The sequence below is a fragment of the Maniola jurtina genome, chromosome 19 (genome assembly GCF_905333055.1).
Source record: "Maniola jurtina chromosome 19, ilManJurt1.1, whole genome shotgun sequence".
NCBI lineage: Eukaryota > Metazoa > Arthropoda > Insecta > Lepidoptera > Nymphalidae > Maniola > Maniola jurtina.
The window spans coordinates 8,577,807-8,592,847 of NC_060047.1; the positions used below are offsets into that span (position 1 = coordinate 8,577,807).

At 33.2% G+C, this 15,041-nt stretch overlaps 1 long non-coding RNA gene across 1 annotated transcript; it reads right to left on the reverse strand.

Moving 5' to 3' along the window:
- Positions 1-6,981: 6,981 nt before the first annotated feature.
- On the reverse strand, positions 6,982-8,261 carry LOC123874924. The gene is made up of 3 exons (XR_006798035.1): positions 8,039-8,261; positions 7,333-7,546; positions 6,982-7,080 (listed from the first exon to the last, which is right to left on the reverse strand). It is a non-coding gene; the product is annotated as an uncharacterized LOC123874924 (long non-coding RNA).
- Positions 8,262-15,041: the final 6,780 nt, after the last annotated feature.

Consider the following 15,041-nt stretch of genomic DNA (forward strand, 5'->3'; position numbering starts at 1 on the left):
AGGTAACGCTGCATGAGTCATGTTTTTTCGTGCGTGCAGCCGGCTCTATCGAATTATAAGACGTTGTCACGTCAATAGATATTGGTATCGTTTTCAGGATTTCCAGGGTGCTGATTTTGATGATGACATTCATTTTCGAATTCAAGATGGCGGACATGCATTTTTTGGAAAATTATATATGGGTATTGTTTTCAGCGTTTCGTGTTGATTTTGATGGTGGCATTTATTTTCAAATTAAAGACGACGAACACGCATTTTTTATAAAAAATAGATATGGGTATCGATTTCTGGGTTTTCCGGCAAGCTGATTTTGTTTATGACATTTATTTTGAAATCCAAGATGGTGGTCATACACTTTTATCAAAAATGGATATCGGTGTCGTTTACTTGGTTTTGTGGGGAGCTGATTTTGATTAAGAAATTTATTTTGGAATCCAACATGGCGGACATGCACTTTTTACAGCAAAAAAAAAATATATGGGTATTGTTTTATGGGGTTTCCAGGGTGAATTGTGTTTCTTAATAAATAAATTCAGTTTAATACAGAAATTTTGAATTTTTTTTAGAATTTTTTGAAATTTTGATCATGTTTTTGAGGCAGTAGGCAACATTTTGGAAGGTCGACATGTATGAATCAATTGTGTGACTCAGCTGACAGTATCGAAATATGCAAACAGAGTTGCCACATTTTGGGGTGATTTTCGAGATTTTCTCCAAAATTTCCTTCTGTAAAATATTGTATGAAATTTGTTTTTTTTCAATAATGGTTCCGTATAGAAAAAAAAAATCTTTCGGTGAAAAATATGGAGAGAGGGCACGCTTAAGGTATTTAAGATAGGTGAGGGGTGCTCGAGCAAATGTTACTCAAAACGTCATCCGATTGGCAGTGAGCTGAAAAAAAAAAACAAACAAAATAGCGAAAAAAAGATAGCCGCCATTTCGTCGTTGCCCACTTCGAAGGGTTTAAAAGATCGAAGACTGGTTTCTTATCAAAAGATGATCAGGATCTGAAGGTCTACTCGATGAATAGAAAAAAAAATCAAAATGGCGGAATTTATTTTTCCATAGAAAATGTCACTATAGAGATTAGACTGATCAAATAAAAATTACATTTTGAAGCGTCAATTTTCACTGCATATAACAGTTACTCTACAGTCTATACCAGGCTGTTTTTTTAGAGTTCCGTACCTCAAAAGGAAAAACGGAACCCTTATAGAATCATTTTGTTGTCTATCCGTCTGTCTGTCTGTCCGTCCGTCCGTCCGTCCCTCCGTCCGTCCATCGTGTCTCTCAAGAAAATCTATAGGGTACTCGTAGCATAAGTAAAAGAATAAATCTGAAAACCGTAAATTAGTGGTAGGTACATTAAAAAAAAATCAATTTTCAAAGTAATATAACTATACCAAGTGGGGTATCATATAAAAGGGCTTTACCTGTACATTCTAAAACAGATTTTTATTTATTTTTATGCATAATAATTTTTAATTTATCGTATAAAATGTCCGAAAAAATACCCGAGTACGGAACCCTCGGTGCGCAAGTCTGATTCACACCTAACCGGTTTTTTTAATTTTTAATTATGACATTAAAGGAGTGATATCCAGGGCCGAAAAAAATATTTAATTAGATGCAGTAAAGTGACGTTTCGTATTTTACTTAGTTCCAATAAATCTCCTATTTTTTCTTGGATGGATCTTTAGAAATCCCGTGCGACCTCTTTGATTTTTCAGGACAAAAAGTAGTCTATGTCCATCCACGGGATATAAGGTAAATCTATACCCAATTTCGTCCGAATCTGTTAAACTATTGGGTCGTGAAAAGGTAGCAGACTGACAGACAAACAGACACACTTTCACATTTATAATATTAGTACTTATAGATGTGAGAGTAAGTAATCCAAGACAAAAACCTTGCAGTCCTATGTTTCTCGGAGAATAAAAGGACCTAATCAATCATCATTATCAATAATTTTAAATTATTTAAACGAACTTACTAGATTACATAATATTATAATATATCTTTTGATTTAATAAACCAATTTAAATAGGTAAGTAATTATTTCTATAAGGTTTCCAAGGTTTCATTCCATTCGTAGTCATGAATGAGTCATGGCGTTGCGTTCTGTACCCTCGTGCAAGATGAACCGATATAAAAAGGGTGGCAAGATGAGAAAGGTAGAGGACGAGACTGAAGAAATAGAACTAAACTATGACAAACAGAATGAAAAAAGCATCCCATGTACCTACCTATACTGAAAAGTGAAGTGACACGAGCTATCCTATCTCAAAAAACCGGCCAAGTGCGAGTTAAACTCGCGCACTAAGGGTTCCGTACTCGGGGTTTTTTCCAACATTTTGCACAATAGCTCAAAAACTACTATAAGTACATAAAAATAAATAAGAATCTGTTTTAGAATGTACAGCTAAAGCTCTTTCATATAATACCTACTCCACTTGGTATAGTTCTTACTTTGAAAATTGAAACACACAGTTTTCAAATTTATTCCTTTACTTGTGAAATCAGACCTACCTACCTGCCAAATTTCATGATTCTAGGTCAATGGGAAGTACCCTATAGGTTTCTCGACAGACACGACGAACGGACAGACGGACAGACAGATGGACAAACAACAAAGTGATCATATAAAGGTTCCGTTTTTCTGTTTGAGGTGCGGAACCCTAAAAATGACAAATCCCCAGGAGACGATGGCATAACAAACAAGCTTCTTAAAGGTACTAGGTAGGTACCTACCAGATGTTCTTACTTCTCTCCTCGCCACACTTTTTAAGAAAATTTTAAATACGGAAGAAGTTCCAATACAGTGGACACAAACAAAAATAATTCTAATTCATAAAAAAGTATGTAGAGACCAAATTAATAACTATAAATTCACCTATAAGTCTTACATCTATCTAATATATATCTATAAAGTCTTTACAAAAATCCAATAATCTTGATAAAAATCAGCCAAGAGAACAAGGTTTCCACATTGAATACTCAACCATTGATCATATTCATGTCTTATAGATGGTAGAAAAGTATAATGAGTAGGTCGAGTAGGTATAGTATACCATTTTATATAACCTTTATAGATTACAACAAATTTGACTCAATAAAATACAACAAGATATGTGAACAATTCTATTAGAACAAGGTATTGCCAAAAAATACATACAAATCATAAAAGAAATATACAAAAACAATACGGCAAAAATAATACAACTTGAGCAGCCGGGAAGAAAGTTTAGGATTCTAAAAAGCATGAAACAAGGAGGACCCATTATCATCAAAGCTTTTCTCGAAAGTACTTGAAAATAATTATATCCAGATTTATTTGGGGCAACTATAGTTTAAACATAAATGGAGAAAAACTGAATCACCTAAGGTTTGCTGATGACCTGATCCTATTATCAAATAATGCACAATCGCTCCAGATTATGGATAAAAAAATAAGACACAGAAAGTGAAAAGGATAGGTTATCCATGAATAAAAACTAAACCAAGATTAGGTATGACAAACTCCCAAAAAGAAACTATCAAACTAAGATCTTGCTAAGATCAAATATACTGGAATATATTGATGAATACATATCTAAGATATCTAGAACAAACAATATCACCAACAGATCAAACATCAAAAAAATTAAACAGGAGTTAAATTATGCAATACATGGAAAAAATACTGGGCTCTAAAGGAAATTATGAAAAACAAAGATATTCCCATATCTAAAAAAATCAAAGTACTCAACATATGCATCCTTCCATGTCTGACTTATGGTTGCCAGACAGAGTCTAACTGATAAAAACCTTAGCTTAGGATTTGTCAAAATAGTATAGAGAAGTATGCTTCAAATTAAAACAAAACAGGCTCTCTACTATTAGAAACAGAACAAAAGTGAGAGATTTGTCAGTCATCATTTAAAAACTGAAGTGAAAATGAACAGAGCACTTTATGAGAGACAAGAGAAATAAGTGGACAAAAGCAGTTACAGAATCGTACCCAAGAACGAGAAAAAGAAGTCATCCTTGTCATGAAATGGGAGGTTGACATACGGAACATAAGGAAATACATGGCGAAGAAAAACCAACGATAGACATGGAGAACCCTGGAGGAGGCCTATCCCATGGGCACACTAAATAAAGAGAAAAAGAAAAACAAATAAAACACCAGTGTCAAAAACTAAAATATTATTTATTTGTTTGAAATATAATATTATGTACATAGCATTAATGTAATTTAATTCAGTTCATAAAGGCTTATCTTATCTAATAATAATCTTTCCAGTGAGTTAGTCTAGAAAAAAATAATGGCCTTGGGTATCTGATCAGGGGGCACGGCAGTGCCCCCGCCAAGACGAGCCAAACGGCGGCCGGGGCGCTACGTAGTACCTTTTTCTCGAAGTGTTTCGCCGTATTTTCGACCCGTCATAACTTCGGTCTGGATGACGCTAGAAAGCTGAAATTTTCAGTATAAGGTGTCCTCAGCAAATTTACCAAATATACTAAGTATCAAATATCTAGCTTTTATGGTTATAGATTTATTGATACCTAAAATACGCCGTTTTCGTCCCTCACTGATGATCATCACAATTCATAGTCTGTAATTCTAGGGTACTTCCAGAAGTCCTAGAAGGCTGAAATTTGGTATGTAGAATAGAAATTACATACAAACTACAGGAAAATTAAGAAATTGGCAATGCCCCCCCTCTACGCCTCTTATGAGTAAAGCAAATCTGTAAATTCTGTCGCTAGAATTCTGATATTTTCAGGATAAGATGTCCTTGGCAAATTGATTAAACTCATTGAGTATCAATTGTCTAGCTTTTATAGTTTCAGATTTATTGACAGTCAAAACTTCTAGTCTGTAATTCTAGGGTACTTCCCGAAGTCCTAGAAGGCTGAAATTTGGTATGTAGACTAGAAATTGCATACAAACTACAGGAAAATTAAGAAATTGGCAATGCCCCCCCCTCTACGACTCTTATGAGTAAAGCAAATCTGTAAATTCTGTCGCTAGAATGCTGATATTTTCAGGATAAGATGTCCTTGGCAAATTGATTAAACTCATTGAGTATCAATTGTCTAGCTTTTATAGTTTCAGATTTATTGACAGTCAAAACTTCTAGTCTGTAATTCTAGGGTACTTCCCGAAGTCCTAGAAGGCTGAAATTTGGTATGTAGACTAGAAATTGCATACAAACTACAGGAAAATTAAGAAATTGGCAATGCCCCCCCTCTACGACTCTTATGGGAAAAGAAAATCTGTAAATTCTGTCGGTAGAATGCTGATATTTTCAGGATAAGATGTCCTTGGCAAATTGATTAAACGCATTGAGTATCAATTGTCTAGCTTTTATAGTTTCAGATTTATTGACAGTCAAAACTTCTAGTCTGTAATTCTAGGGTACTTCCCGAAGTCCTAGAAGGCTGAAATTTGGTGTGTAGACTAGAAATTGCATACAAACTACAGGAAAATTAAGAAATTGGCAATGCCCCCCCTCTACGCCTCTTATGAGTAAAGCAAATCTGTAAATTCTGTCGCTAGAATGCTGATATTTTCAGGAGAAGATGTCTTTGGCAGATTGATTAAACGCATTGAGTATCAATTGTCTAGCTTTTATAGTTTCAGATTTATTGACAGTCAAAACTTCTAGTCTGTAATTCTAGGGTAATTCCCGAAGTCCTAGAAGGCTGAAATTTGGTGTGTAGACTAGAAATTGCATACAAACTACAGAAAAATTGAGAAATTGGAATTTTCCCCCCTCTACGCCTCTTATGAGAAAAGCAAATCTGTAAATTCTGTCGCTAGAATGCTGATATTTTCAGGATAAGATGTCCTTGGCAAATTGATTAAACGCATTGAGTATCAATTGTCTAACTTTTATAGTTTCAGATTTATTGTCAGTCAAAACTTCTAGTCTGTAATTCTAGGGTACTTCCCGAAGTCCTAGAAGACTGAAATTTGGCATTAAGTACAAATTTCAAGAATTATGAACAACAGATAAATTAAGAAATCGGGTCCCCCTTCATCCCCTCGTATATGAGATGCATATCTGTAAAATCTGTTGCTCGAATACTAAAGTTTACATGATAAGATGTCCGTGGCAGATTTATCAAACGTACCAAGTATCTGTGTTTCCTGAAGTCCTAAAAGACTGAAATTTGGTATATCTGCTTCAAAATTGAGTTGCAAGATTCCACCCGAACAAATATACTTACATACGAGTACATTGCAAGTTGAATAAAAGCTTTTAAAAAAAGAGGTAACGATAGAGAGTGGGCCATGAAAATGATGTACCTACAAGAAATAGATCCAAAAAAAATTTAGGGCACCTGCCAAAAAGAAATGAAATCCCACCAAAAACATTTCATGTAAAAAGTTAGCCAAGACTCACAAGTTCATAATGTTTTCACTGTTAAAAAGTTATGAGATCTCTAGTAGAGCCAAGCCCCTAGCTGATCTTAGATTTGTGCTGGCCATGGGACCTATCCCAAGTCCAAAGTAATATAGCTCTTAAATGTTCTTGACTATATCACATTTATAACAATAAATAACAAATCACTCTACTTACAAGCTCTGATTCTACAAACCCTATATCTTGGTAAAAAAAGTACGGCTTGGCCGTTTAATGTTCGTAAAACTATTACATGACATAACATATTAAACGTTAAAAGTTATTAAACGGCCAAACCGTACTTTTTTTACCAAGATATAGGGTTTGTAGAATCAGAGCTTGTAAGTAGAGTGATTTGTTATTTATTGTTATAAATGTGATATAGTCAAGAACATTTAAGAGCTATATTACTTTGGACTTGGGATAGGTCCCATGGCCAGCACAAATCTAAGATCAGCTAGGGGCTTGGCTCTACTAGAGATCTCATAACTTTTTAACAGTGAAAACATTATGAACTTGTGAGTCTTGGCTAACTTTTTACATGAAATGTTTTTGGTGGGATCTTCTTTTCCAGTTCGGTAAAACAATAACTGGTAAGTAACTGTTGAAGTGATTCAAGAGCATGTGCTCTCAATCGATCACTTCTTTGTCAACAGGGGTGGCAGATTTCATCAGATCCATGCAGCTAAAATAAACAGATAAGCTTAGAATACCATATCATGTAATGTACAAAAATAAAAGTATTTATTTATTATGATAACAGAATGAAGTTAGGCTTTTTAACTATATTAAATGAATCCTCTCAACCTTATGGCTGCTTACTGAGCATGTCTCTTCTCAGAATAAGATAAGGTTTGGCCATAGCTCACATAAATGTCCAAATATAATAAACATTTGTTTACTTTTTAATTAATACTAAATATAATAATATATCTACCTGTTATGGCATAATCATCTCTATTATTATGATTTATATGCATATTTCCCGTTTTAGGTCAGTACGTAGCCTGTGAGATCTTGTTCTCATCAAAGAGCATCCACAGCTAATACAAAGACGACAACGGTGACCATCATTAGTAGGTTAATCATCATTAGTCCCATTGGAGTGACTAGGAGTCCAGCAAAAAAGGCACACTGGTGGTCTCAGTCACCTGTTAACAACGAAATTTTGTCACACTAAAAAAATAAGAATAACCTAAGTAGGTACCTACTATCTTTATTATGAAATATGAATAACTAGCTGATGCCCGCGACTTCGCCCGCGTGGATTAAGGTTTTTAGAAATCCTGTGGGAACTGTTTGATTTTCCGGGATAAAAAGTAGCCTATGTGCTAATCCAGGATATTATCTATCTTCAATCCAAATTCCAGCCAAATCCGTCCAGTAGTTTTTGCGTGAAGGAGTAACAAACATACACACACACACACACACACATACAAACTTTCGCCTTTATAATATTAGTCTGATGAAGTCGATGTTACTACACACGTATAATATGCATTTGCCTTCAATTGAAAATGTTAGTAGGTATCATCCCCTGACAATAACCATGTATTCATTCACAACTTATTCAGCGACGTAACTGCGACTTTATCCTAAATAAACATTTGTGTAAAATAGAAATAGCTGCACTGTACACTTACCACTTGAGGTGCAATCCAGTGTTATATTACTAACATAATCTCTATTAATTCAAGGCTACTATGCCTACTCCTTTGATTTACATTGATGCCACAATTAACACATCTCAATTCAGAGGGATTCATGGGTTTCGTATTCAATTCATGGTCAATAGTAAAACTTCGATTACCTACTACCAGTAGGAATACCAGGATCTTCGTAAATAGCGTTATCGATGTTCCATTATTAATAGCAGTCGAGATAAAAAAGTCCGTTCCGATTGAATTCATGAATTGATCCAAAACATAAACAAACACACCTTTTCGCCAACACGTAACTTCGTTAACACTTCTTCAGATGATAAAACAGTTAAAAATACGCACAAACGCCTTGCGGTCCACGAACAACATCTTAAGTAAATTATAAACATAACATTCATTCAATTTATCCATGATTTTATCAATTTTTTTTAATAAAAACTAGATGAAAACAAAAATTTAGATCCACAGAGAAAACTAAAATGCTAATTTTGACGTTTCGCATTCTTTAATTTCTTAAGTGTTGTGCAGAAATGATATTGCGACCACAGACTAAAAATAAAAATGAATGAATGTGAGGGACTGTATACATCGATAGTTCGTTTAGAATCGAAAACTAATCGAATTATCTAAATAAAGTTATTTTAAGTTAGCGTTGTTTGCTAACCCATCAATAAATATATTATAATGCTGTTTTATACTGCATTTACGTTATAATATTTTATTTTAATCTGGTTAACATTGGCTAATTTGTATTAACAAAAAAGTTTTGACATGATAGTTGACACCTAGAGCTAAAATGACGTATAAGTTCTCATTTTCAGGGTTCCGTACTTCAAAAAGAAAAATGAAAGCCTTATAGAATCACTTTGTTGTCTGTCTGTCTGTCTGTCAAGAAACCTATAGGGTACTTCCCGTTGACCTATAACCATGAAATTTGGCAGATAGGTAGGTCTCATAGCCCAAATAAAGGAATAAATGTGAAAACAAGCGCGAAATCTAAAAATCATGACCAACTCGTCACCAGCTCATTATTGAGCACGGCTCTTTTCTCAGAATGAGAAGAGTTTAACCATAGTCCGTTACGCTGAGCAAGTGCGGTTTCGCAGATTTCATATAACTTAGAAAATACTATGCGCAAGTTAAAACGTGTTATTTAATTAAAAATTCAAAATAAAACTGTTTCTTTATTTTAAATTCAATGTAAAGATATTTTTGAATCGATGATTTGTTAATAAATAATTGTTTTTTTAAGCTGGCAACGATACATATAATTAAAAATCACCAACCAGAAATAAACCGGAACTAAATAATTAATGGATTAAAATACTTAAAAACTAAAACTTTTATCAGTTTATACTGATACAACTGAAAATCGCAAATAATCATGATTTGTTTTACGATAGTTTTTGATATAATCGTTTTTAGGAAAATCGTTTTTCACTCAAAAGGAAAAACGGAACCCTTATAGGATCACTTTGTTGTCTGTCTGTCTGTCTATCCGTCCGTCCGTCGTGTCTGTCAAAAAACCTATAGGGTACTTTCCGTTGACCTAGAATCATGACATTTGGCAAATAGATCTTATACAAGTAAAGAAATAAATCCGAAAATCACGAATTTGTAATTAAATTTTAAATTTAAATATTAATATTTAAATTTTCAAAGTAAGATAACTAACTATACCAAATGGGGTATCATATGAAAGGACTTTACCTGTACATTCTAAAAAAGATTTTTATTTATTTTTATGCATTATAATTTTTGATTTATCGTGCAAAATGTTGAAAAAAATACTCAAGTACGGAACCCTCGGTGCACGAAACCAACTCGCACTTGGCCGGGTTTTTTTGTATAAATTCTATTCACGCCTAGCTAATATTGTACAATTCCCTTTATGACTGTTAACGTAACAAATTAAATCTCGATTTTCTAGCGGAAGTTTTTGATCGATTTTTCGATTAATCGATTTTAAGTAGGAAAGTTCCCGTCTCTAAATAGCGTCCTTTATTTAAAATTTTTTGTGGTTGGTGAAGATTTCATTTTTATAAAAAATGCAAAATTCGTCAGTAAAGAAACCGGTTAACAAAACCATCCAATCCGTAAGTGCGACGGCGACTATGGCCATTGTAAAAGGTATCTAATTAAATAACTTATTAACTTTGCATTCAGACATTTTAAGGTTTACATCTGAAGATGCTCATGCTATGCTCCCGTGTCAGGACGAAACGTACGTCGAATGGTTTTGGGATCTGTATGGTGTTGCGTGGTACCATATAAATCTGTCTGGTTTAGCCGATTATAGCAAACTAAGCTTTTGGTTCCTTGTAACTTATATGTAATTAAACACATTCACAGATTATTTTGAGTTTTGATGATTCAAAAGCACTTTGAAATGTATAATTGAATAAAAATATTCTGAATTTGAATTTGAAGTCATATCTACTTTACTATGAAATACTACTGAAATAGATAATACTTGTATAATATGAAATAATAAAACAATACTTGTATAAATCATTTAAATCTAAACACTACTCACAGAATAATAATATAATAATAATATACTTAGAACCATGATATCTTAATGGTTAAAAGTTAAAACGTCCGCCTCTTATTTGAGAGGTAAGTGCAACCCCAGACATGCACCTCTAACTTTATGGAGTAAGTTAAGTAAGTTTGTTAAGCAATTAAATATTACTTAGGTATTTTTCTTTTAATGAAAACATTGTGAGGAAGTCTACATACATAAGAATTTTCCTTACATTAGATCCTAACAACTCACTCTGGCTTCGAATGGGTGCAATGCTGATACTAAATATACAACAAAATATCTTTATATACCTACAATTAGTGTGATGTTCACAGCTTGTTTGTCATTAAACAATACAAAGATGTTTTTTAGAAGTTACTTAGAGATTGGATGAAGATTAATACTATATTGCATAAAACTGCTTCATAAATAAACACTTATTTTTTGTAAAAAGTAAAGGATAAAAAATGATGATTGTGGATTATTTCTAAGAGATACACATATACCATCGCAGACTTTTTGTAGACCTTTTTAAGGTGTACAATATTGAACTACCTAAATTGTTTTGATCTATCTCCTAGGGTTCAGCCAGCGTTTGCATGTAAGCGCAAAAAAATGATTTTATTTACAATAATCACATGAATAACCTCTAAAATTACCAATGTTTCTTTAATATATTATAGTGTAGTGATATGTGTGAAGTCTGCCAATCCACACTTGGCCACTGTGCTGAACTGTGACCAAACCCTTTCTCATTCCGAGTGGAGATCTATGCTCAGCAGTGAACAGTGGAAGTCGGGGGTTTTTTTAATAAATATTTTTTAATTTTAATCTTTTTAGTGTTGTAGTAGTCGAAGTAGTCATTACTTGGTACACCTAAAATATCTATTTATCAGCAAAACATTACAAATCCATACAGTTTAGAAGTTCAATAACTTGCAGCATTAGGATTGAAGAGTTGGAACTTGAAATTCAATAACAGAGAATATGTTCAGCATTTACAATATTATTTCACCAGGATGAATTCCTAAATCTATGTTGTTTAGGAGTAATGTACCTTGCATCATCAAGTTTAAGGAATTCAGACACTTACTCTAAATTAAACCTCCCCCTTTTTTTTTCTTTAGTCCCACCCTGCTAAATAATGAAAAAAGAAGAAAAATGTTAACATTTAATTTTGCAGAGTTACATACTGCTATACCTATACAAAATTTTAAACTAACAGATTAGAGTTACCATAACTACAGTGAAAAGGAAACTTTGTTGTCTGTCTGTCTGTATGTTTATCCATCTGTCTGTCTGTTGTATCTGTCAAGAAAACCTATAGAATACTTCCCATTGATCTACAATCATAAAATTTTGTAGGTAGGTAAGTCTTATAGCACAAGTAAATGGAAAAATCTAAAAATCGTGAATATTTTACATTATATTAATTATAAATTACATGACAAAAAAAAAATTAATGTGTTTTAATTTTCAAATTAAGATGACTATACTAAGAAGGGTATCATATGAAAGAACTTTACTTGTACATTCTAAAACTGATTTTTTTAATTTTTATACATAATAGTTTTTGATTTATAAATACCTAAGTATGGAATCCTCAGTGCAGAAGTCTGACTCGCTCTTGGCCAGTTTTTAGGGTTCCATACCTCCAAAGGAAAAACGGAACCCTTATAGGATCACTTTGTTGTCTGTCTGTCTGTCTGTCTATCTGTCTGTCTATCTATCCGTCTATCTATCTGTCTGTCTGTCTATCTGTCTGTCTATCTATCTGTCTAATCTATCTGTCTGTCTGTCTGTCTATCTGTCAAGAAACCTATAGGGTACTTTCCGTTACCTAGAATCATGAAATTCGTTAGATAAGTAGGTCTTATAACACAAGTACAGGAATAAATCTGAAAACTGCAAATTTGTGGTTACCTCATTAAAAAACAAATTAAAATGTATTTTAATTTTCAAAATAAAATAACTATACCATAAAATAACAATATTTAGAGTTCCCTGTGATCCTAAAAGAGAAAACTTTTGTCAAAATAAAAAAAAAGTAGTTTTTTTTGTTGTTGGACCGGTTTGTTTAAAAATCGATATCTAGGGTTCCCGTACAAGAGAAAACTTTTATCAAAATCAAAAAAAAATGCCAACTATTTTGTTTTTTTTTTTTTGTTATTGGACCGATTTCTTTCAAAATCGGTATTTAGCGTTCCCTGTGATCTTAAAAGAAAAAACTTTTGTTAAAATCAGAAAAAATTGTAGCTTTTTGTTTTTTTTTATTGTTAGACCAGTTTCTTTAAAAATCGATGTCTAGGGTTCCCAGTGATCGTACAAGAGGAAACTTTTATCAAAATCAGAAAAAATGCCAACTACTTTTTTTTTTGTTATTGGACCAATTTCTTTCAAAATCGATGTTTAGCGTTCTATGTGACCTTAAAAGAGAAAACTTTTGTCAAAATCAAAAAAAATGACATCTATTTTGTTTTTTTTTTTTGTTATTGGACCGGTTTCTTTTAAAATCGATATTTAGAGCTCCTTATGATCATACAAGAAAAATCTTTTATCAAAATCGAAAAAAAAGACGGCCATTTTGTTTTTGTTTGTTTTATTGGACCGATTTCTATCAAAATCGATATATTATTTTATTTGCTTTAGAACCGCCCATAGAATTACACATTTAAATTATACATGTTATTTCTTACATTCTATAACTCTTATATAACTCCACTTATGGGCAACTAACCGATGCCCACGACTTCGCCTACGTGGATTTAGGGTTTTCGAAACCCCGTGAGATCTCTTCGATTTTCCGGGATAAAAAGTAGCCTGTGTCCAGGATATTATCTATCTCCATTCCAAATTTCAACCAAATCCGTCCAGTAGTTTTTGCGTGAAGAAGTATCATGCGACGATTTTTTTCGTACAAAAATCGTCGCATGATTTTTGTACGGCGTTGCGGATCCCCCCCGGTTAATCACCCCTCGGACCACGGAAAGAAAGAGGGTTGCAACCCCCGATTTTTTCCCCTTGTCGCATAATTTTTGTACAGCGTTGCGGAATAATGGATTAGAAGCTGTATTGAAACAGTATGAAACTAATGCCGTACAGAATGAAATAACCAAATTTACCCTGGGAATTGTCAGAAAATCAAAAAATTTACAGACTTTGTGGCGCATCATTTTTTTACGGCCCTACGCGCTTTCTTATTATTTTTCATGGATTTATCGATGGTGAAAATGCCGTACAAAAATATATGACCAAAATGTACTCACTCTACCTGCACTTTTAAATTCTCACCAGCACTCAGTTGGACACCTTACAAGTGACGGCATAGTGCTGAATCTTATTATTTTATGCTCTTATATCGTCCTATATACGTCACCTGGTGGTTCATATGACCCATAAATTTTTTGGGCATGGGCCAGTAGTCTAATATATTGGATGCCGTAGTTTGAAATGAGCTTTATAGGATCACTTTGTTATCTGTTTATCAGTCCATCTATCGTGTCTGTCAAGAAAATCTATAGGGTGCCTCCCATTGACCTAGAATCATGAAATTTGACAAGTAAGTAGGTCTTATGCCAAAAATAAAAGAAAAATCTGAAAACCGTGAATTTTTGACTATTTATTTTTGATGTATTCACAAACAAACACTTAGTACTTTCAAATTAAGATAAACTATACCAAGTGGAATATTATATAAAAGGGCTTTACGTGTACATTCTAAAACAAATTTTTATATATTTTTTGAATAATAATTTTTGATTTATCGTACAAAATGTCGGAAAAATATCCGATTATGGAACCCTGTGAGTCTGATTCGCACTTGCCCATTTTTTCAAAAATCGTTTGAATTTTCAGTTTATCCGTTACAAATAAACAATCAAATTTTTTCTGTTTATAATATTAGTTTATTTCTACTCTCAGTTCTTTCGACATTTTTAACCGTATTCCAAAAAGAAAGGTACACAAATTTTCTCAAAGTTTCTTGACAGTTTTGCAATTTAAAAAAAAAATGAACAGTAGAAGTTCCGTAGTGATCCCATAAAAATTCTGGATCCAACTCCTTAATTCTGATGCTGCAAGATTACTTCCCGCCTAAGTTATCAAAATTCAGGAAGCACTCATAGTGAATTAATATTGTAGGCACCAGAAAACGACTTGATGCTTGGACTCCAAGTTCCAACTCCTCAACCCTGATAATGCAGGATTCAGTACTCCTAAACTATAGTAATTCAAAAACTACGGATAGTGCAATATTATTTTAAGTTCCCAACTCATCAATCCTTATACTGCAAGATACTGAACTCTTAAACCGTGAGGATTCGGGAATATCTGACGGTAAACTGATATTTTAGTTATCAAACAACAGCTTCATGACTACACTCGAAGTCCGTCAAACTTGATGATACAAGATATAGCACTCCTAAACCAATGAAAATCAGGAACTATTCCTGATGAAAT